Source organism: Rhinopithecus bieti, unplaced genomic scaffold (genome assembly GCF_001698545.2).
Source record: "Rhinopithecus bieti isolate Rb0 unplaced genomic scaffold, ASM169854v2 scaffold_4101, whole genome shotgun sequence".
Lineage (NCBI taxonomy): Eukaryota > Metazoa > Chordata > Mammalia > Primates > Cercopithecidae > Rhinopithecus > Rhinopithecus bieti.
Window position 1 is genome coordinate 700,136 of NW_016804458.1, and position 22,980 is coordinate 723,115.

General features: G+C 39.0%; 2 long non-coding RNA genes across 4 annotated transcripts in view; one reads left to right on the plus strand and one right to left on the minus strand.

Moving 5' to 3' along the window:
* The window catches only part of LOC108527262 (uncharacterized), a 2,769-nt gene extending 2,341 nt beyond the window's left edge, over positions 1 to 428 (plus strand). The window contains exon 3 of the long non-coding RNA XR_001884766.1: positions 314 to 428. This is a non-coding gene — a long non-coding RNA (uncharacterized LOC108527262). The remainder of the gene's footprint in view (positions 1 to 313) is intronic.
* Positions 1 to 22,980, minus strand: part of LOC108527261 (uncharacterized) — a 74,820-nt gene that overhangs the window by 25,437 nt on the left and 26,403 nt on the right. For all 3 annotated transcript variants that reach the window (XR_001884764.1, XR_001884763.1, XR_001884765.1), the window contains 2 exons: positions 18,878 to 18,947; positions 17,886 to 18,012 (listed from right to left, as the gene is read on the minus strand). This is a non-coding gene — a long non-coding RNA (uncharacterized LOC108527261). The remainder of the gene's footprint in view (positions 1 to 17,885; positions 18,013 to 18,877; positions 18,948 to 22,980) is intronic.

Sequence of the window (22,980 nt, forward strand, 5' to 3'; positions counted from 1 at the left end):
GGAAACATTTTTGTCTTTTTTTTTTTTTTTTTTTTGAGATGGAGTCTTGCTCTTGTTGCCCAGGCTGGAGTGCAGTGTTGCGATCTTGGTTCACTGCAACCTCCACCTCCTGGGTCCACGCAATTCTCTTCCTCAGCCTCCAGGTAGCTGGGATTACAGGTTCGCTGCCAAGACCGACTAACATTTCTAACTTTTAATGTAATCTTACTGTTTCTAGTTTTGACCTCTTGACCTTTCAAGAGGATTTTAGGTGAAGGATTGACTTACATTAGCTTTGATGATTCTGGTTTTATTTTCTTTTGTTAATGGAAAGAAAATTCAAGGTTTAAGAAGAATACCTAGATGATGAAGAAGAGGTTTGTCTCCTCACCTGCAGTGGCATGATCAGCCTATCTGCCAATAGGAAGAATCCTGCCTGGGGTCCTGGTTACAAGGTGGTTGAAATCAGCAAGTTTATCAAGCATATTTCCACTTGTGTAAAATGAGGAAGAATGAAGATAAGGCCGGGAAATTAGTAATATTGTGTGTGATGTTACTTCTCCCATAACCTCTCAGATCTTCAGTAAAACCACTAAACTAATGACGTATTTGGGGAAAGTAGAATTTGTGTCTGGATGATGCAGGATGAAGCTAAGACAAAGAAAACTTGAAGAAGGACACCACTGAGAATTCACAGAAATCGTAGAAGTAGCTCTAAACTTGTATTGGTACCAAATTGAAATTTTAAACCAAATTGACCTAAGTCTCCAAGGGATAGCAGGACCCCAGCTGATGTCTGGGATGTGCTTAAAAGTCTCTCAGGATTTTCATACTTTAAAAACTTCCATTCCATTTTTCCCATAATCTCTATAGTTAGGAACGTTATATCTGAATTTAAATTCCTATTGCTGCAATTTCAGCTTAGCCTAGTAGTTAAAGTAATAACCATAATAGCTCCCAGGTATGAGCAATGGAGTCAGACTCTCAGGCTGAGTTTGAACCTCAGCCAAACTCCTTACAAACTTGGACAAGTTACTTAAACTCTCTAAACAACAGTTTCTTCAACAATAAAATGGGATTAAGATGATTCCATCCACCATAAGCTTGTTATCAGCATCAGATGAATTAATGTATACAAAAAATTGAACAGAGTAACTAGCACATACTAAGTGCTCAATAATCGTTGTTATTAACATCATTCCTATATACTAAGCATTGTGCTGTTTTACATAGATCATCACATCTAATGCTCACAATAACTCTCAGGATTAGCAGTTATAATCTCCATTTTACAGATAAGAAAATTAAGATGAAGATAATTTAAATAATAAAGAGTAGCTATTTTCTTTTTACATCTTTGCGTCGCATTTATTATGGCACCAATGTGACCATGGAGAAATAAATGTCTGAATGAATAAACAAATAAATGATTTTTCTCCTTCTCATCTCTCCTAAAATCCAGAGAAAGAAGAGAAATAATTTCATCTCTCAATTCTGCCCATTCTTTAGCGTTCACTAACATTCTCAAACTAAGGACTTACATGCCAATTTCATTAATGTTCCAATTTATTTTTCTTTCAGAGAAGCAATGAAAATATTTATAAGAAAGAGATGTAAAACATATTGCTTCCTAAACTCTAACACCTTGGCTTCTTCCTTTCTTGGTTCTTCTACAAGCAGTCTTTGCAATATATTTTAATCTCTGCCAAGTGGAATTAATGCTCAAAACAAATTAAAAATATAATTTTGCAATTTCTGAACCACATACTCCATAAAAACTCTAATAAATAACATCTACTCCACTTTTTTCTCACTAGCATTATAAACTATTATCCAAAAAAAGAATCTGATACAATTTTTAATGCAGAAACCCATACTTCTAGTTCATGATTTCCCTCCCCTCTAGGTGTTTCCAATTTTTTTTTCTCAGAATGTACTCTGTTATTCCTCAAAACTGATACCAGATTATATAAAGGGTACTGCTTAAAACATTTTCTTTTCTGTTTTGGAGTTGGTCTCTAATTTGAAGTTAGCATTTAATCCCATCATAATAGCTTTACTTAAGCCAATCCTTTCTGTAGATACAGAATGTTCTGCTGAGATAGTCATTTGAACATAATGGTCATCAAGTATTCATACTTCCCATTTGTCATTTACTACTTATTCTAGTCTTCTGCCATTTTTTCTAATTCTTTATTACCAAGTAGTTTGAATGCTTCCTTTTATTTCATTCAAGGATGTCGTGGGAAGTAAGCCTATGATGGTGTGTACATCAATCTGCTGGATCTTGACGTACTCTTAGCCAATTACTGGACCATTCTGCCCCTGTTCAGTAAACAGCCCCATTCATGTCAGTAAGAAGTGTGTAATATAGTCTAAAGGGAGTGGGAACTAAAAGACGCATCAGAAGTATAGATCTGACACTGTGAAAGGAAAATAAATCTCAAGACCCCAAAGTCACTAAGCCAGGGGAAAAGTCAAGCTAGGAAATATGTCAGGCAAACCTGCCTTCCTTTTTATTTCTAAGAAGATAGCTACAAAGATAAAAAGCTACATATCTCCCTCGCAATTTGCCAGCAAGGAAATTCCTTGTGGACAAAGGTCAGAAAGAAATCAAAGTCATCCCTCTGAGGCTCACCTGAGACAAATACATATCTGATTACTTCCTCTGCCCTATTGTTTATGTAAAAATGCAGATTCATACAGCCAGACTCAACTGTGTATTCGGTGGAAGGCTGATTAAGGACTCAAAAGAATGCTACCTTTGTCTCTTGTCTATTTATGACCTGGAAGCCCCCGCCTGAAGTTGTCCTGCCTTACCCAACCGAACCAATCTTACACATATTGACTGATGTCTCATGTCTCTCTAAAATGTATAAAAGCAAGCTGTGCCCCAACCATCCTGGGCATATGTTGTCAGGACCTCCTGAAATCGTGTCACGGGTGCATCCTTAACCTTGGCAAAATAAACTTTCTAAATTGAATGAGACCTCTCAGATATTTTGGGTTCACGACACTTACCTTCTATTACTGTGTAATGTTTGGTGAAATTAACTTCTTCAATATTTCATTTATTCAACCTTAAGTGACAGTGCTGTCTTCCTGTTTTCTAGAGATAATAATGCTTTTACTTTTTGATTATTTATTTGAAATTCGACAAAAGATCAGATTTTAAGTGTCCTTATTATGCACACCACACACACACACACACACATATACAAATGGTAACTCTGGGTGATGATGGATGTTCTCTTTGATTGTGGTAATCATTACACAATGTTTATGTATAACACATTATCATGTTATACATCTTGAATATATACAAATTTTTTCAAATACTGCTTTAGAAAATACTGACTTAGAGAGTTTAGATCTCTCCTAAATGATCTGGAGGAATTTCACAGCATTTGAAAAGTAAAAAAGCAAGATATAGAGAAATATATGTATAAAATTTCCCAATTTATAAAAATGAAAACATAAAAGCCTATTTCTGTATATATACGTAGATTACGTTTTTTGAAACAGGGTCTCCCTCTGTCACCCAGGCTGCAGTGCAGTGGTGTGATCACGGCTCACTACAGCTTTGATCTCCCAGACTCAGGTGATTCTCCCACCTCAGCCCCACTAATAGCTGGGAATACAGGCATGCTCCAGCACCCCCAGCTAATTTTTTTGTATTTCTTGTAGAGACAGGGTTTTACCATGTTTTCTAGGCTGGTCTCAAGCTCCTGGGCCCAAACAGTCTTCCTGCTTCAGCCTCCCAAAGTGTTGCGATTATAGGTGTGAGCCACTGTGCGCAGCCTGTATATATATTTTTTTAAGTTGCAAGGTGAAGTAACAATACAGGAACTATTCTAGTCTCCATAGCCTGACCACTGAAATTCCCAAGCTGCAGGGCCTTTTGCTCAACCCTTCTGTAGCATGTTTTTGCCTACCTGTGGTATTCAATGCTGGTAGCCATCAGCTCTTCCTGAGATGCTCTCTGGCTTTGATTTCTCTGATTTCCTGCCTTGATTTGCTCCCATGGTTTTCCACCTATCTTTTGGATTTCTCCTTCTCTTCCCCTTTCCTCATTTTCCATACCACCTAAGGTTTATGCTTTTTTTCCTACACATGACAATCAGGCACAGAGGTGAGGATACAGAGGTGAGTGGCACCATCCTTGGCCTTAAATGGCTTTTAGGCTGGTAAATAGAGATGAACAAAATATTAGATAAGTGAATAGAGGTGTTATCAGTGACTCTGAGTTCCCTGAAGTATAGAGTTATTTATTCTTTTTTCCCCAATAACATTTGGGGAAAAAACCTGTTGTGTATCCTTGGTGACACTATCTCACAGCAATATTTCATCTTCCCATCTGCTCCCATTGGGTTAGTTCCACAAAATCAGAGATTTCAAAGCCAGTCCTCCTTTTATCATTAAATGAACTGAACCTACAGAGATAAAGCAACTTGCCCATGACCACATGGCTTGTAAGTGGCAAAGCCAGACCAGAATGAGACCTCCAGGTTCCTATTGCTCCTATTGTCAGACCTTGTAGCAGCTTTATGGTCTGAGTTTTTCCATGTTAATCCGTAAGTAACTCTATATTTAATGAAGTAATGATTTGGTATTTCCCTACTGTTCCACAGAGGGTGACAGCATGCCCTAGAGGTCTGAAGGCAAAAATCCATACCTCTCTTGACAGAGCAAATTCTTCAGGTTCCAACCAGTTTGTGGAAGATTCTCTGAAAGCAAGTGACCTCAGGGAAGAGAAGTGGTTCTGAGCCCATTAAAATTCATGCTCAGAGCCTGATGGATCACATGGGAACTGCTGTAACAGAAATCATTCCTGAAATCACATGGTGTGTTAACTCCTTATTCCTCATCACAGTATGGCTCAAACCATCATGGGCTCAATGAATCCTCAGCTGGAGAAAAATATCTGGGAAAGGGACCTCAAGGTGTCTAATGTACAAAACAAGGAAGAGGAGCAAATATTGACAGAAATCTGGTAATACTGCCTTTATAGCAGTATATACAACATTCAGATGTTCTGTGGTCAAGTAGGGAATTGGAGGGTAATAAAAGAGGGAGGAAGGGAAGAAGGAACAGAGGGAAGGAGAGAGGAAGGGATGGAAGGGAGAGAGGAAGGGAGGGGAAGGAGAGAAGGAAGGAAGGAGAGAAGGAAGGAAAGGAGGAGAGAGAGGGAGAGGAGGAGGGGGAGGAGGGGGAGGAGAAGGAGGAGGGAGGGAGGAGGGGAAAAGGCAAGAAAGAAAACGGCACCAAACTGATACCTGTCAGATAAAAGACATTGGGGCTATAAATTTCTCCCGGCGTTTCTAATGGGATTTTAATACAGCATTTGGCCATCATCTTTTTTTCATTCCTGTAATGACATACATGCCCAAAGTGTAGCCATGGAGCCTCTGAACTCTGTATATTTCAGTAATACACAAAGAAAACAGCTGTCACATCCATTTTAAGGAACTTTAAAATACATTACAGTGAGGTCTACAGGCCCCGAATCCAAAGGGAAAGGCACAAAGCCTGTCTGTACATCATCTGTGACGGGCCTGAAATCCAGCCAAGGCAGATTTTTTTTTTAAATAATAAAATAAAATGCTGTGTTTTTTTAAAGGAACATTATATTTTTAAACTGGAAATAATTGTATTTTGTGTCTTATATGGCATCTGAAAGTGATTTAGTAGAACAATGTGGTTTCTGATTGGTATTTGAATTGGTTCCAGAACATTTTTCATAATAACCATCTTAAAGATCCCAATTATCTGATCCTCTTTCCCCCGCTTCACATGGTTTCATAGGAGCTTTCCAGAGAGAAAGAGAAACCTGCAGAGGCAGGCAAGCCAACTCACATCTAGCCAACAGTGTGCCTGCAAGGCCCAAAGGAAAAGGCCTGCTTGTTATTTTGAGTTGTCCAGGATGCATTTATGACTCAATAAAGGAGGCCTTGGCATTACCAGAATAATTACTTACTGAAACAAGCCTATAAAACCAAAGGGTTGCCTCAACTAAAAGGCAAACAGAGAACATTCTTTTTCTTTTAATGTTAACATGTAAACCTAGTAAAGTATATTTAGATTTCTATAAAATCATCTCTGGGTGCAAAAGGGATGGTTGATTTACCAGGTGGACAGCATCACCAATGCCCCAGGGTTACAAACGGGCTAAGGGGAAGTGGTCTTGTCAAATATGAAACGATGCTCATCCATAATGGACCCGACCTTGCTTGTCACAGACAGAAATTATGGCTTGGTGGTGAAGAAGCAGACTCCAGAGTCTGACAGTGGGATCTGAGGCTGCACCACCGTGAGCGGTGTGACGTCGGCAGTGACCCAAACTCTTTGTGTCTCATCTGCACGGTGGAGACAATGTCATATCTATTTTATGGGATCATTGAAAAAAAATGAATAAAATAATACATGTGAAGGGCTTCTTAGAACAACACATGGTATATAATATGGCACACAATGGTAGCTCCTATGTTTACAAATAATGGAATCTAGTATTGCAACAAAAGTAACTTTCATTTTAACATATTTTAACAATAAGTATAAAAGTTTTAAATACTGTTAATTCTTTTATTCTTTCATTTGAAATGTTTTATTTCATTTCATTTTAATTGACAACTGTATATAAATATGAGGTACAATGTAATGCTTTCATATATAAATGCATTGTAGAGTGACTAAATCTACCTATTTAGCACATCCATTACCACATGTACTTATCATTTTTGTGTGGTAAGAACATTTAAAATCTACTCTTTTTGCAGGTTTGCAATATGCAAACTATAGTCACTGTGCTGTACAATAGGTTACTAAAACTTATTCCTTCTGTCTAATTCAAACTTTATAGCCTTTGACCCACATCTCCCCTTTCTCCATCACCCCTCCCGTCCCCACCAGCCTCTGGTAACCACCATTCTACTCTCTTTCTTTGAGTTTGACTTTTTTGTGACAACATGGATGAACCTGGAGGACATTATGCTAAGTGAAATAAGCCAGACACAGAAAAACAAATACTACATGAGCTCACTTACATGTGGAATCTAAAAAGGAATAAATATTTTTGGAACACTAAGTGTCAGCACATAGTGTCTGACACTATGCTAAGCATTTCAAATAGTGTATCTTCCTTAATCCTCTCAAGGTAAAATTCCTATCCAAACTCTGGTAAGTGGAGAACAAGAAATAAGGTTGCCAGATTTAGCAAATAAAAATACAGGATAGCTAGTTAAATATGTATTTCAAACAATAAATATTTCTTTAGAATAAGCATGTCTGAATTGTTGCAAGGGATAGAGTTACATATCTTATAACCCTAACTAGAGACCAAGATCCCAGATCTATTTCATCCAAAGCCCATGCTCTTTCTACCCTCACTACACTAAACTACAGCCAGAATACAACTTATTCTTTGTATATTTTTTTCTTTAGTGATATGGTTTGGCTGTGTCTCCACCCAAGTCTCATTTTGAATAATATCTTCCATAATTCCCATGTGTTGTGGAAAGAACCTGATGGACGATAATTGAATCATGGGGATGGTTTCCCCCATACTGTTCTGGTGGTAGTGAATAAGTCTCACAAGATGTAATGGTTTTATAAGGGGTTTCCCCTTTTTCTTGGCTCTCATTCTCTCTTGCCTGCTGCCATGTAAGATGTGCCTTTTGCCTTCCACCATGATTGTGAGACCTCTGCAGCCACATGGAACTGTGAGTCCATTAAACCTCTTTTCTTTATAAATTACCCAGTCTTGGGTATGTCTTTATCAGCAGTGTGAAAATGGACTAATATACCTAGTAAATTTTCCCAAACAAGACGTTTCTTCAGGAAGAAATATATTGTTCATAAATTGCATTTGGTTATCAACTATCAGGGAAAGTAACATGCTGAGGGCAAGTAAGCTAAACCATTGAGGCTGGCTAAAAGGCTGCCACATCAAGAGCTGTCACCTCAAATCTCTTTGTTTTCCTGAAATTATGATCTTAGGACATGTCAGCAATTATTAAAAGTCTTTAAACACAAAGCATCCAAATAATATTATATGTTGAGAAAAAAAAACATTTTTGGATCACAACTTACAGCTATAAATTTTACTTTAAAATATTTTTAAAATTTTTTTCTCAGTGATAAAAATCAATCTGACTCACTCATTCAACAAATATTACTGATTGTCTATATGTCAAGGCACTATATAGATGCTAAATAAGCCAAACAAACAGTGTCCTTGCCTTCATGGATTTACACCCTAGTGGAGGAGCATAAGATAATTAAACAAGCACAAACACAAATGCAGAGTCACAACCATCACAAGATCCATGGAAAAGCACATGAAGAGATGAGCCTAACTAATAGTGGGACTTGAGTTCAGAGAGGGCTTCCAGAAAGTGGTTATACCTGAGCTGAGACCTGAAAGATGAGGAGGATTTAACCAGAAAGTATAATGGAAAGGTTAATAGCATATGCTAAGATCCCCTGGGATAAAAGAGCATGGCAAGGATGAGGAACTGAAAGATGTATTCAGCTGATGTGGAGAAATGAGGCATGGGCAGTATTGTGGATAGATTAGACAGAAGATATGACATATTAATTATGGTAGACTTGCTTGCAGAAACAAATATACCCCATAATAGGTTATAATAAACATGTATTTCTTTCTCATACAGCCTTCCAAGAAATCACAGATCAAGGATGGTAATGAAAGATCCTTGGGGATCTACTTCAGAGATTCATGCTGATACTACTCTTTATCTTCAAGATGTGGCTTTCAAAGTCATCATGAGTATTGCCATCGAAGTCACCTGGCAAGATCATGAGTAATGCACACTGAAGGTATTTATGGGCTAGGTCCTAACAGTAAGGGAATCTGGAAACTGTAAACCATCTGTCACAGGAACAAGAGGAATAGGCATTACTGAACAGCTTGCAATCTCTACCATAAGCAGGTGGAGTCAGATGACGCAGCGTCTTATAGCCCCCAGTGAGGAATTTTGCTTTTATTCAAGACCAAAAGAAATCCACTGAAGAGATTTAAATAAAGAAGAGTGGCACGATCAGATTTGTATTTTGAAAAGGTAACTCTGGCAACAAATTGGAGAAAATATTAGAAGTATGTCAGAGTGGTTTTAGGGAGATCAGTTGGGAAGATATCATGGCAATTCAGGCAAGACATCATGGTAGCATGGAACAGAGTAGTTGGTGGTGCTAGAAATAGAGAGAAGTAGATATATAGACAGATATAGTAACATCACACAACAAAGCTTTGGCTAAGTAGCAACAGGCAAATAGATAATACCATCTGTTTTCTTTGTTGCACTATTTTCTACTTCTTGTTATCCCCTACCTCTCCTTAGTTTCTTTTGGTCACCATCAGTAACAATGAAGATATAAAATTACGATAAAATTTCTCAAATTTGGAAAAGTTATCAAAAGGGCACTGAGGGCCTCTAGATAGAATCTCTAGGGTATGAATTGATTCAGCACAGCCCAACTTTTAAAAAAATATTATACACATAAAACAAAGTTAAAAATTTTTAAAAGAACAATGGAATGCGCATCAGACAGGGAGTCAGAAAATAGAACTTGTATGTTAATTTTTTATTGTTTTCTTATACTGAAAATGAGGGGCAATAAACCTACATATGCTACCTCTTGGGATTTGGTGGTTGTGAAGAGCAAATGCCATAGAGATCATGTATACCGAGGTCCACAGTGGTTCATGTTAATAGTGTTTGAAACTCCCAAGTGTTTGAAGTTTCTATAATTGCTTCTCAAACTATTTAGGGAGACATTCATCAAAGTATTTGCACATAAAATAAAGAATTGTATGTTCAAAAGTCTGTTTATTCTTTTCTTGCTTTACTGTAACCTAATATAAAAGTAAGTGAAAGTTATTTGCCTAGTATAAAGGACTAAACAAACACAAGGTATATAAGCTTGTTATTCAGTGTGCAGTTTAATTGGAGAGTTGAGAGTTTGGTTGTTTTTACTGGTGTAAAAGAGGGAGACTACTCAACCCTCTGGTTGCAAATGATCTTTCTCAAGGCTCCTGAATTTGGTTTTCCCCTTCGTCATCTAACAAGCTAAAAATAGTAAGAGGTAACACATCAAATAGTAAGCATTATCCCAAGTAACATATGTGTGTACACATATATATACATATTCACACACACACACACAGACACATACCCTTCACCACAATCCTATCTGGGGGGTACTATTATCACCATCTCTATTTTACAGATGAAAAAACTGAGGCACTGAGAGGCTAACAAACTTGTCCAGAGTCACAAAGCTAGTAAGTAGCTGAGCCAGAATTCAAAGTCAGGCCTTCGGACTCCAGACTCCATGCTCTTTAACCCCACTATGCTACCTCTTTGTAACGTACTAAATGCTGAATAATGTGCTACACTCCGCTCCTAACCAGACTGCCCCATTCCAGTTATTGCATTGTTTTCCCCAGAAGAATGTTCACTGACAACACTCTGACTAAATTACTCCAAGAATTACCACTCACTTGGCCCACAGTTATTAAAGCAAGGCTAGTAAGATAATCCCAGATGGGTGGGAGAACTGGAAAATTCCACAACAAACTGCGCAGTTAGCTAGAGCCTTGCCCAAAAGGAGCAGGTTGCTGCCACATAGTTGCTCTGTCAGGATGATGAATTCCAGAGCTCTTCAAAGTGCAAAGGTGAGGAAGTAAGGATTCTGGCCTTCCTTTTCTAGTGGCCGATGTCTTGTTGGGTGATTACAGAGAAGGCAGGGCTTGAGCTGCATCTTGGAAGTTAAATAGATGCTTATTGAACTAACAACAGGGAAATGAGTCCAATGAGAACAAAGGAATAGAAATATAGTAATGAGGAAAGTAAGGAACTGCAAGGGTGTGCAGAATGGAGGCCAAGTATACAAGGAGGCTAGCCTGAGCCAGGTCATGGGAGGTTTTGTGGAATTTAGAAACTTCATTCTTTATAGATCCCGGGAGTCACTGGAGAGAGCTGAGTAGATGGTTAGTAAATTTAGAATACCAGAGAAGGTATCAGGTGTATGGGGAAAGATTATAGTTTCAGCTTTGGACTTCATGAGTTTGAGATACTTGTGGCACACTGACTACAGGTGTTCTGTGGACACATGGAAATAAATGCTATCATTCAGAAGAGACACGTGAACTGGAAACAGATTTGGGAGACAACCCCAGTTAGCTAGTACTTAAAGATCTGAGCATAAGTAAATTTCCTAGGTGAATATGTAAGAGACAGAAAGAAGATAGAAATTGTAACCCTGAGGAATAGCCCACCTCTGAGAATGGAGGACAGATGAAAGATGAGCCTGGTGAGAGGCAACAAGTCAGGAGAATCACATGAACAGGGCATTAGAGATGCCAAGGGAGGAAAGAACATTATTCAAAAGGGCGTGGGCAAAAAGGTCAGCTATCTCAGAGGGGTCAAATGAGGTGAGGGCTGAAACACCCTCCCTATTTCAATGGAGTGGCAGGGCCAGCTCCTAACTACAGGAGGTAAAAAGTGAACATAAAGTTAGGAAGTAAAATGAAAGCAAGTAGAGAGGACTCTTCAGTGGAATGAAAGACAGAGGTAGTAATGTGGCAACCGGTCTATGTTCTGTTCCTCAGTGTTTCTCCAAGAGCCTGGGAGGTGGCACTAAATCATGTAGCCCTTGCTTCTCTGACAGCCTTTTAGAACAGATCAGGGTTACAGACAACCCCCAGCCCCCAGTTGTTGAAGTCTCATTTGGGAGTCTAGTAATCAATTTTTTAGGTTCTTTTCCAAATCTCTAAACTGAGTAACTTGATACACTAGAGCCTCTTTGGGGACTCATTTATCTAATATATAACAAGAACATATGAATGTTCCAAAATGCAGGTTTTATGAGTATTGGGGGCACAGAGCCACTAATTGAACTGAGTCTTTTCCACTGTCATAAAATCCAGGTGATTTCACAGGTTGAAGGGGATTTTCATTTATTATTTTTATTTTCCTCTTGGGTTTGTTAGTGTGCTTTTTCATAATAATCGTGCAATCTTCGGAGCATTATTTAAGATGAGACTGTTCAAAAGACCTCAACTCTGTACAGATTTCCCCCACTTGCCTTTCACCATGTTTAAAACTCCACTGTTTGTTATCCTGATCTCTCCCTTTACATTTTGTGTGATCTTGGATGTGTACCTTAAATTCTCAGGCCTCAGTGGCCTCATCTGTCCGGAAAGGGTACTGGACAAGATGCTCAATAAAACCACGTATTATTCTATATCAGGGGTTGACAAACATCCTATAAAAAGCCAGATAATAAACACTTTTAGCTGTGCGAGCTATACTTACATATGGTCTCTAATGCAACTACTCAACTCCATCATGATAACCCTGAAGCAGTCACAGACAATATGTAAACAAAGGATCATGACTTTGTTCCAAAAAAACTTTATTTACGAAAACAGATGGTAGGCTGGATTTGGCCTGTGGGCTATAGTTTGCCAACAACTTTTCTAAACCTTAAAATTAAGTCCTTCAGTATACAAAGTTGGACCCCTCAGAATGACCTATTAAAATATTCATATCCTAGGAAAGGCTAACTATTCAGCTACAGCTAGTCATCATGTGGTGTGAGTCACTAAATGAGAAGAGCAAATGAAAAGACCAAAAAATGTAAGGTTTAGTATTTTATCAGTAAACAATCTGGTTTCTCAAAAGGTAGGTGAGACAAAAATTACCAAAAATGTAGTTAAACTTAGGAATTCCGTTTGATCCATAACATAAACAGTCTATTTTAAAAGTGTTTAACATCATTTTGTTAAAAAAAAAATTCTAATTTCTTTGAAAGCCTTCCAGCCCTGGGTTAAAGGCAGGGATACACGAATGAATGAGGAAGAGGAGTATGACTGGTGGGACCTCAAAGTCCATAAAGGAAGAGTCAGGGTTCTCAGAAGCAACGTCCCTCCCTCTGCCTCTGGGGTACCATCCTTGTCAACACAGGTGTTGCTTGCCTCACTGGCATCCAACAGTTGAGGTCTGTGGTCAGTTTAACTTTCCATCTAGTAGGTCTTAGCTTGGGTTTGGCGGGCTCAGCAGTGACTCTTGGCTGACTCTGCCTCACCTCAACTCTTATTGGTGTTAGAGACCCTTATGAGGTTTGGCTGTGACTATCATTGGGCCCTAGTTCGAGGGGTCTGCCTTGCAACTCCTGCTACAGAACCGTTTCACCCTCCCCAATACAGTGACACCTGCTTTGCCAAGTTTCCTAACCAGATTTCCAGTTCTTTCTGGAATTTGTCTGTGCACAAGGGAACCAAGCATGCCTCAGGAAAGGATGACCTCAGAGTTTCTTCTGCCTGAGCTCACTACAGTCTCTGGTTGGTTTGACTATGACCCAGCTTAGTTTAAGGCAGCCTGTAAGGTGGCCACCTCCCAATCCTAACCTGCTTCTTGGAGCTTACTATTTACCTTATAGTAAATGGGGAGAGAGATGTTTGATTGCTTCACTGATTTACTCTCCCACTCCCTTTATTCACAATCCCTAGAGCCAAAAGAGGGGCGGGCTTTTCTTTTACTACCCTTCTGCTGCCATGGAGCTCACCTGGGGATTGTAGCAGAAGAGTCATCTTCTCTAGGCTAGAGGGGTGTTCTCAGAGAATAAGCACTTCAAGCTAAGTTGTTCATATGCCAAAGGAGCAAAGAAGTTATTTGGAACAAACTTTCTCAACAATGCCTGGCTGCCTCTCAAGCCTATTGTTTTGTTCAAAATCTATCTTGTATGTTAGAATCTGACTAATTCATATCTACCTGGTTGAATTCCTTATAAAACAAATTATAGTTTTCTCCCAGGCTAATGGATAGATGGATGAATTTGAAGCACTGGGATGAAGATTGTATATTCCAAGAGATAGAATGAGGAGCACATTTTTCCAAAATACATCATTACCAATTAATTGGCAATTCATTCTAAATTCATTCAGTAGTTCTTCCCATAAAGACAGCTGAATAAAGGGAGTCTCATAAGAGAACTAAGCTCAGGATGGGTGGTATTAATGCAGATAGGCAGAACAGCACACAGAAGCAGTTTGGTGATAGGCCAGGGGAGACATGCTGGATCTCCAGAAAGAAGAGGAGGAAAGCTGTAGAATGCATTTTGCAATGTGTCTAGGACCCACATAGCCAAATATTACAGTGGGAGAAAAGGAGCTGAAGCATGAATCAGTCTGCAATCCAGCAAAAGATTTTGAGGAGAGGATTGAAGTAATGAGCTAGGGCAGCGATTTTGCATTTTATAAGGACTAGAACTTAAAGTCAGTTGTTTTGGTTAATGGTGTCAGAGGACATAGAACCTTGTTCAGAAATAGGTCAAAGGTATTCAGTTGATTGTCCATGTGTGATTCTTTGGACTATAGGACCAGGCTCAAAATTCAGGAAATGATGACAGTGGGGGGTCCAATAGAATGCTCCAAGAAGAATTAAAAAGAATACCTCAAGAAAAAGTGACTTTAAAATATTTAGTAACTAGATAGTTTATATTTGATTAAAAGATGGATAATTGCTTATGATCAGAAATGTATACCTACAGTTTAAATGCCATTTTGCTACCTACAAAGCCATGGAAAATTAATAGGCAATTTACTCTTGACTTGGAAGAGTATTATATAATTTTAAAAGTGTACTTTTTTCTTAATTGTGATATCCCATTGCTGATATCAGCATTTCTTGAGCATCACTGACTAGAAAAGAGATGGAAGTTAGTAAAACAAGCCAACCTAGCATTAAATTGCTCCTCTGAGAGTAGAATATGTTCTTCATTTATTGACTATGCATAGGATTTACAAAATAATCCCAGGCACTTGGGGATACAGAATAAATACTACTGACTCCCGCCTGAGCCCAGGAGGGTAAGGCTGCAGTGAGCTGAGATCCTGATGCTGCACTCCAGCCCAGAGTAATAGAGTGAGACCCTGGGCCAAAAAAAAAAAAAAAAAGTACTGATAAGTACTGATTCCTATCCCCAATGAGATTATGGTCTAATGAGAAAAATAAAATATACAAAATCAACACAAATACACACAAATGTACACAGCAATTACAGGAAGGAGGTAGTTGTATGAAATCAACAATTAGGCTGATTAGTTGGGGAATGGTTAGGTAAACCTCAAAAGATGTGTAAAGGAAATAGAGATATAGTATGAAGGTTGTTATCAATGTACTTTTAGAGAACATTTTAGTTTTATGACACTCCTTAATGCCTAAACCTGTAGCATGTAATCTCCAGCATCTAAGAAAGTTTATTTCTAAGACTTACCACCTAATACCCCAAATAACCACAAAGTTTAAAGATGTGTTACTAACCTTGTGAACTATTTCTCTAATTTAAAAAATCTAAATTACATATCATAGAGCTTGCTATGGTATATTAGTAGATATATGTATGAAGACATACATATACCAACTCAGACTTGTAAGGTATCCACAGTTATAGTATGGATAGTATAGGATTTCCCTCTGCATCCCATCAATACTTCCTTTTGTCCTGCCTCCCTTCACTATTACAAAAAACATTCCAATGAGCATGTTTATGCACTGGGACAGCTGCAGAAAATCATATACTGCAACCTATTTAGAAGCCTGATGTGAACAGGGTTTTAACTGTCTTCTGCCTTGGATCTTCTTTTGTTTCTCCAGGCCAGAGGAATTGGGAGAAGGATCATCCATCCATGACGTGGCTTGTTTTACTAACTTCCATCTCTTTACTAGCCACTGATGTTTAAGAGATGCTGATATCAGGAATGGGATGACACAATTAGGAAAAACAATACATTTCTAATGTATTTCTGATCATAATTATGTCCTCAAGACAAAATTTCCATAAAGGAAGAAATTGAGAGCAGAGACAGTGAGAAATCATATCCTTTGTCCAAGAGGGGAGGCAGAAGACATATCCCATTAGGAAAACAATGAACCAGAAATAAAAAAGCATTAATACAAAAGAGTCTAGAAAAAGCTTGGAAGGGCTCTGGAATTCTACAGGCTGTGGCAGTCATTTGCCTTGCCAAAAACCCGCCCAGCTGCTCTTTAAAAAAGAAAAAAAAAGCCCATAGGGACCAAAAACATTGACTAATAATTTTTGAATCCATCTCCAAAATGTATTCATCTCTGCCAAGGTCAGGTTTGGTCACCTCATGACTGGAGGTCTGGGCATGCTATTCCCAGTTTTATTTTTACAGTAGTTATGGAGCCCTTTATATTTTCAAGGCCCCTCCTGTCACTTATTACCCACCCATCCAGACCACCCACTCACACTCCCACACACAATATGTCCAGACACACCCACAAATACCCAGATTCTTTCAACCTTATGGTGGTTCAGGCTATCAGAATACTGTTTGCTCCAAATGACTTTGCTTTACATACTTGGAATTTCCCAAAATAAATCTGTTTCCTTCTCTGGGGACCAATATGTGGATGTTACCAGTAGGCAAACATTTATGGAGCACCTACTGTGTGTAAGGCACAGATGAATGTGGGGGCTAAAAGAAACTCACCAGGAGTCAGAGAAGTCCAAGAGTTCCACTCTGCTGAGGAGGCGTGTGTATGTGTGTGTGTGTGTGTGTATGTGTGTGTGTGAGAGAGTGTGTTGTGAGAGTGTGTGTGTTAGAAACAGTGTGTGTGTGTGCGCGTGCGCACGCTTGGGGGTGTATATCTGAATCAAGAAAACTTTTCTTCCTGTCACCCACGTTTCCCCTTCCCACCTTCCTTTCTCTTCTCGATTCATTTTTTTCTCTCTAGTTCTTCATCTTGTGTAAGTATATGTCTCTATTGTCTCCATCCCTCCCCTGTCTTTTTTTCTGCTAAGACAAATCCACCCTAGAATTTCTGTCCAACGTGGAAGCTATCACTGTGCTTTTCTCACTTCCTTAAAACCTTCATGAAGGTAGTTGCTGTGGCCATACAAATCCTACAAGCATAAAAGGAGGGAAAATGCTTGTCCCAATTCATAAAAACTGGCTCTGAGGACACTACATTCCTCCACATCCTACACATTGGTGCCTGCCTATCGGAAAGACCAGGAAGGAGGCGCTCCCGCTGCTGCCGTGCAGCGCAGAACGTTGACTGCAGTGTGGACTCGCAGCCTTCCCAAACCTCCCTGAGCCCTGACCCCTTAAGATAATTTATGAGGTGTCAGGATATTCTGACCACAAGATCGGAATAGAATGGTTTTTACACTTCAGCTGCCATGAAAGAGAAACAATTTAATTCTGTTTCACTCTGGCACTGTCTGTTTTCAGAATGAACAGGGGGATTTGGGTCGCCTTGAGATTATTTGTCTAAGCACAGACCAAGACTGCTGCTGAGACTTGAGATGTCTGATTTCCACTCTGGCTTCCTTCTCCTTTCTTCCCAGATAGAGAGGGAGACACTTGCCTTTCCTATTGTACCAAAATGGGACCAGAGTCCATTTCACCCAAGCAACTGCTATGTGCTGGTAAATAAAACAGATTTCTTATGTCACCTCCATCCTCTTTTAGTGGGAAAGAGTGGTTTGAGTAAGGAAGGGGTATGAGTCCTCTCCTAAATTCAGCAGGCCCTGTGGTCTCTGCCAAATCGTGGTCTTGAGTCTGAAGCAGTGTTTCCCTTGGCTTGGAAGCTCAGCTTCCTGGCTCCTCTTGAAGCTACAGAACCATAGACATTCCGCTGAGTAGCCTGAAGCTCTGCCTGCCAGGAAAACCCAATGTCTCCTCAGAGAAATCTCAGAGTAGGAGTGCAGCTTCACCCAGCAGCCAAGAAGACAATCTTAAGGCAAGTCGGCTTTCCCAGGACCTCCCCCGACAACCCTCTCCTCTTAAGCCAGACTGGGAAGGTTGTCTGAGAATCACAATTTGACATATGATTTCACTATAAAACACTCACCCAGGAAGTTTACATAATAGGAAGGGGTCCCTGGATTCCTGAGCCTCGAAGCAACAGGCCTTTCGGGATGGTTCCTGTGGTCTTCTTAGAGAAACTCATCTTCTGGGATCTGGCCACACATGAGGCACTAGAAAGAGATAAAACAGAATACATTTTATCAATATTGTAAAATGTAAATGGAATGAAGTAAATCTCTACACAGATAGGCAATCATCTTTAAGAAATATTAAGTGAAAAAGAAAGGGTACGACACAGAATAATATGGTGCCGTGTGTATAAAAAGAGGCAGCTATATAGTAACATATACTTAATTAGACATAGCTTAGGAAAACAGAAAAAGCTTGTTTGAGAGTCTGTCGTTAGAAAAGAGAACTAGAAGCCTGGCGGGGATAGGAATTCAAATGATTTTCTTCTCACTACATTTTGGGGGGTGTTTTTTGAACTTTTTTTTAACCAAAAGCTCATGCTACCTATAGAAAGCACTTTTCAAGTTAATTAATAAAGTAAAATCCCAGATAAGGTCAAGGGAAAGGAGGAGTAAGATGGAAAGCAAATGATTTAAGCTTAATGCCGGGCCAGCCAATTCTCAAAAAACCACTCCCCTCAATTAAAGCAACAAATTCTTGGTGGGAAGGGTAAATGAGCTATTTTGGAAATGACCTCTTTGAGTTCCCTTAATAGTAGTACTTAAATGCTTATGGAAGAATTCCTTACTTTCATGTGGGTGAGAAGATTACTCCCCCCACAAAAAAAACAATTCAGTCAATGGGATAGAGGCTCCTATAATTTAACATCCAATAAGCCTCAGTTTCAAACAAACTGCTGAGTCAAACTGGTTTGCTTGCCCTTCTGCTCTAGTCAGAGTTTCTAAAGTTTCTTCTCTCTACTATTGTCCCAGTTATAATTATCTTTCCCATTTCCAGACAATGTTATTTATCCAAGCCAGGGAGGTGTATAGGAAAGAGCATTGACTACTAAGTAAAAGAACATACGGTCCAGTACCAGCTGTCTCTGTATTAACATGGAAAATCATTTCATCTCTCTGGGCTTCAGTTTCCTCATCTGTAAAGAGAGAGATTTGAATGAGATACATTACCTTAAAATACCTTAAATATTATAAGTATCTAATTCTGTGAAAATACAGTTATCAGGCTGCGTGCAGATGGAGAATGGAACATTCTGTGAGCTTGTCATGGAGTTCCACAGTTCCATCTGACCTTTAGGCAGATGCATATATGAAACTACCTTCTGACTTACTTCTTCAATAATTATGAATAATTGGGCTGCTGTCCCAAAGATAAGACTTCACCACTAGACCACAAAAACAAGATTATGAAAGTCCACTCTGCCTTGCCATATGACAAACAGAAGAAACTACTACATTATAAACTAAGCCTCAGAGGTATCCTGATATTGCCCCAAGACCTTGGAATGGATGATCCACTGCCCCATTCATTATCTGAGAGGCAGAGCTTGCCACTGAGTGACACATCCCTGCTTAGACAAGAAATGCCACCAAAATGAAGGCCCCTCTTCCCATTCTCCATCCCATTGCAGGTGTCTGGAATATCAGAAGGTATTTCTTCTATGTCAGTGAAAGACAATGTACTCTGGTAGAGCAGCCTAGTAGTGCTATTATGGTCCAGGTGCACCAGAAAGGCCAGTGACATGGTGAGAAAGAGAAAAAAAGAACTGCCAGGACAGCAGTGTCCATCAACCCACGCTACTCTCAGAGGCGATGACCTAAGAACTCAGTTGGTTATTAGCCAACCTGAAACATGTCTGATTATTACTTTGCAAATTTCTTCTCCTCCAACATGTTTCCATTCAAAATATAACTGATTCTCATTTCTTTCCCCAAACATTGCAATTTATCATTGCCACATGTGTCCTTTTCTCCTCAACCTTATAACACAGTCTTGATTGGTCTTCTTTATTAGCTGTATTTTTACCATTTATAACCTTGCCATGGCTTCAGTACTCTAAGACAGTAGGTAAAATATGGACACTAGAGAGATAATATAGTCCAGGGGTTAAGAACATGAACTGTGGGGCCAGAATATCTGGGTTGAATTCCAGTTCTGGCCTTGACAATATGGCAGCTAGAGTAGATCATTGGTGGCCAGTAGCTTTGAACCTGCTGCTCATGAGCCTGTATGTCCCCACCCAGGAGCTGTTGCACCAGGCCCTGCTCTATCACAAGAAGGTTGTTGATCATTTAGAGAATTCAAACAATGAAAGGCTCCTTGATAAAATATCCAAAAACGAACTAAATTGGTGAAGGCTCTAGCTGGTAGTAATTTAATGAAATTAAGTTTCAAGTGAATGAAAAGGAAAAACTTATGGCTGCCAGGTTTTAAATGTTTGGCTGGGGTTCTGAAATTGATCCAAGATTATTAGCCATTGGATAAGTTAAGGAAAAGTGGTTGAAGAAGCCATGATCACCAAAAGCAGAGATATTGACAAGGAACTATGCCTTTCTCCCATGGAGCTGCACTGCTCCATGCTAACTGAAGATGCAATCACAATGGCCCTAATAGACTGCAAACTGAAAAAGAATTCTAAGAAAGAAGAGGCACAGAAGAAATAAGCCAATAGATAAACTTCCATTGGATCAAGTCAGTTGTTTACCTACTCTCAGTGTAATCACCTTAAATGTTAAAATGTTCCTTATGCTATAATTAAAGAGCTATGGATATGCACAATACTTTGCTGTTCAAATTGTTGCTCTAATATAACTTAAATACATACATTACTTGTTCAGAGTTCTTTGGTTTTTTCAACTTCCTTATACAGCCTTAATTAATATTTATTGTGAATTATGTAACTGTTGCTAAGATGGCTTCTTGATGAATTGCTAACAATTTCCAAACAGTGCTTATGTTTAAGAGTGAAGTATATGAATACTGAAATTTTCCCGGATCAATTTGTAATGAAAGAGACGTTATTAAAATTTTCAATATGATTATTTGCAAGGGCCAACCATTGTGCATTAATAGCATTATTGGGAGAATGTAAGAAACCAACAACAAAAAAAAAATCATAGATCTGCCATTTACTAGCTGTGTTAAGCTTGGGGAAGTTCTTCACCTGTCTGTGCTAGTTTCCTCATGAAAAAAATGGGATGATAACAGACCCTACTTTGTAGTGCGGTCACAACAGTTAAATGACCATGGAGAAAGTCCTAAGAACATTATATATTAACATCATCATCATCATCATCATCATCATCAATTAGCAATCTGGAATATTAGACTATTCTTATGGCCATTGACACACTGTGCTGTGTTCTTAAAAAGGGTGATAAAGTTACTTTTGAATCTTTCAGACCTTTCCAGAGTCCCTGTCTCACCCCTTTGTCATGACTGCAGTGAACTCTATTTCTCCCTGCGCTGTGCCACATGTAATGTTCCATCTATCTTCAGTGACATATTTACTTATTTACATGCCTATCCCCCACTTGTCTATATCTCCTCTCAAAAAAATAAAGCTTGTCTTGTTCTTTAATTTTCAGTCATTCTCCTCTACTTTTCTGCTCACAATTCTCCTAGTATTTAGATTAGAATACTAACAGAATATATGAAAGTTTGAAAGAAAGAGGGAAACCAACTGTGACATTCCACAGGTTGCTGTCTTCTTCCCCATCTTTGCTTCCTCAAGGCAAAATATTCCATACAGGTTTGCTCTCGGTTGAGGGAAATTAAGGAAGATATTTTTTCCCTGTGAAATGGATAAGGTGGTATAGCAGACAGTGTTCATTGTTTATGCAACATCCATTTTGCCCTCTTACTTGCTAATTAAACTCCAAACATATTCAGGTAGCGAGCAGACATCTTATATTTTTGAAGAAGCTTAGCTCCTTCTCTGGCCCCACTTGCCATTCCATTTCCTCTGCCAGCGATCAGAAGTGGGTATGTAACCCAGACCTGGCTAATGACACATAAGAGAAAGTGTGCTAGGGAGTCGAGTGGAAGCAGTTTCTGGAAACTATTTCCTTTCTTCAAAAAAAAAAAAAAAAAATCCTCAAAAGAAGAAAACTTTTCCCTCTGTCTCTAAATGTAAAATGTAATTAGGTGAGATATGATCCTAGGAGCTATAACAGATCTCTTAGCATAATGAGGTACAAGTCTAAGGAACAAAAGCCAACATACTCAAAATGGTAGTATAAAAAGAAACAAAGAATGGAGGACCTGGAAGACATCAATGAGCCACTGTGACTGCCTTGGAAGAGTCCATCTCCAGACTTCTTTTTGTCAAGTGTAAAGCTATGGTAATTTGGTCTCTGTTACTTAATAGTTGATTCTAACAAATACAAATGTGCATTTTCCAAGGACTGTTGAGTCCTTTGTAATAACACATGCATTCATCCTTGAGCATCCCCTGTGAGTTTTAATAAATACATTTAATAAATAATTATTTAATATAAAGACCTTTCTATATTTCAAAGTACTATCACATTCCTATTTCATTTCTTCTTTATAGATTATACTATTAAAAACTACTGGCCAAGTGCAGTGGCTCATGCCTGTAATCCCAGCACTTTAGGAGGCCAAGGTGGGCAAATTACTTGAGGTCAGGAGTTCAAGACCAGCCTGGCCAACATGGTGAAACCTCATCTCTACTAAAAGAAAAATACAAAAATTAGCCAGGTATGGTGGCACACATTTAGAGTCCCAGCTACTTGGGAGGCTGAGGCAGAATTGCTTGAACCCAGGAGATGGAGGTTGCAGTGAGCCAATCACACCACTATACTCCAGCCTGGCAACAGAGCAAGACACTGTCTCAAAAAAAAAATTTAATATATGTGTTTGTCTGCTTTGATGCTGCTATAAAGACATGCCCAAGACTGGGTAATTTATAAAGGAAAGAGGTTTAATTGACTCACAGTTCAGCATGTCTGGGGAGGCCTTGGGAAATTTACCATCATGGCAGAAGGGGAAGTGAGAATCCTTTTTCACAGGATGGCAGGAAGGAGAAGAATGAGAATCAAGTGAAAGGGGAAGCCGCTTATAAAACCATCAGATCTTGTGAGAACTTCCTCACTATCACAAGAACAGCATGAGGGAAACCACTCCCATAATTCAATTAACTCCCA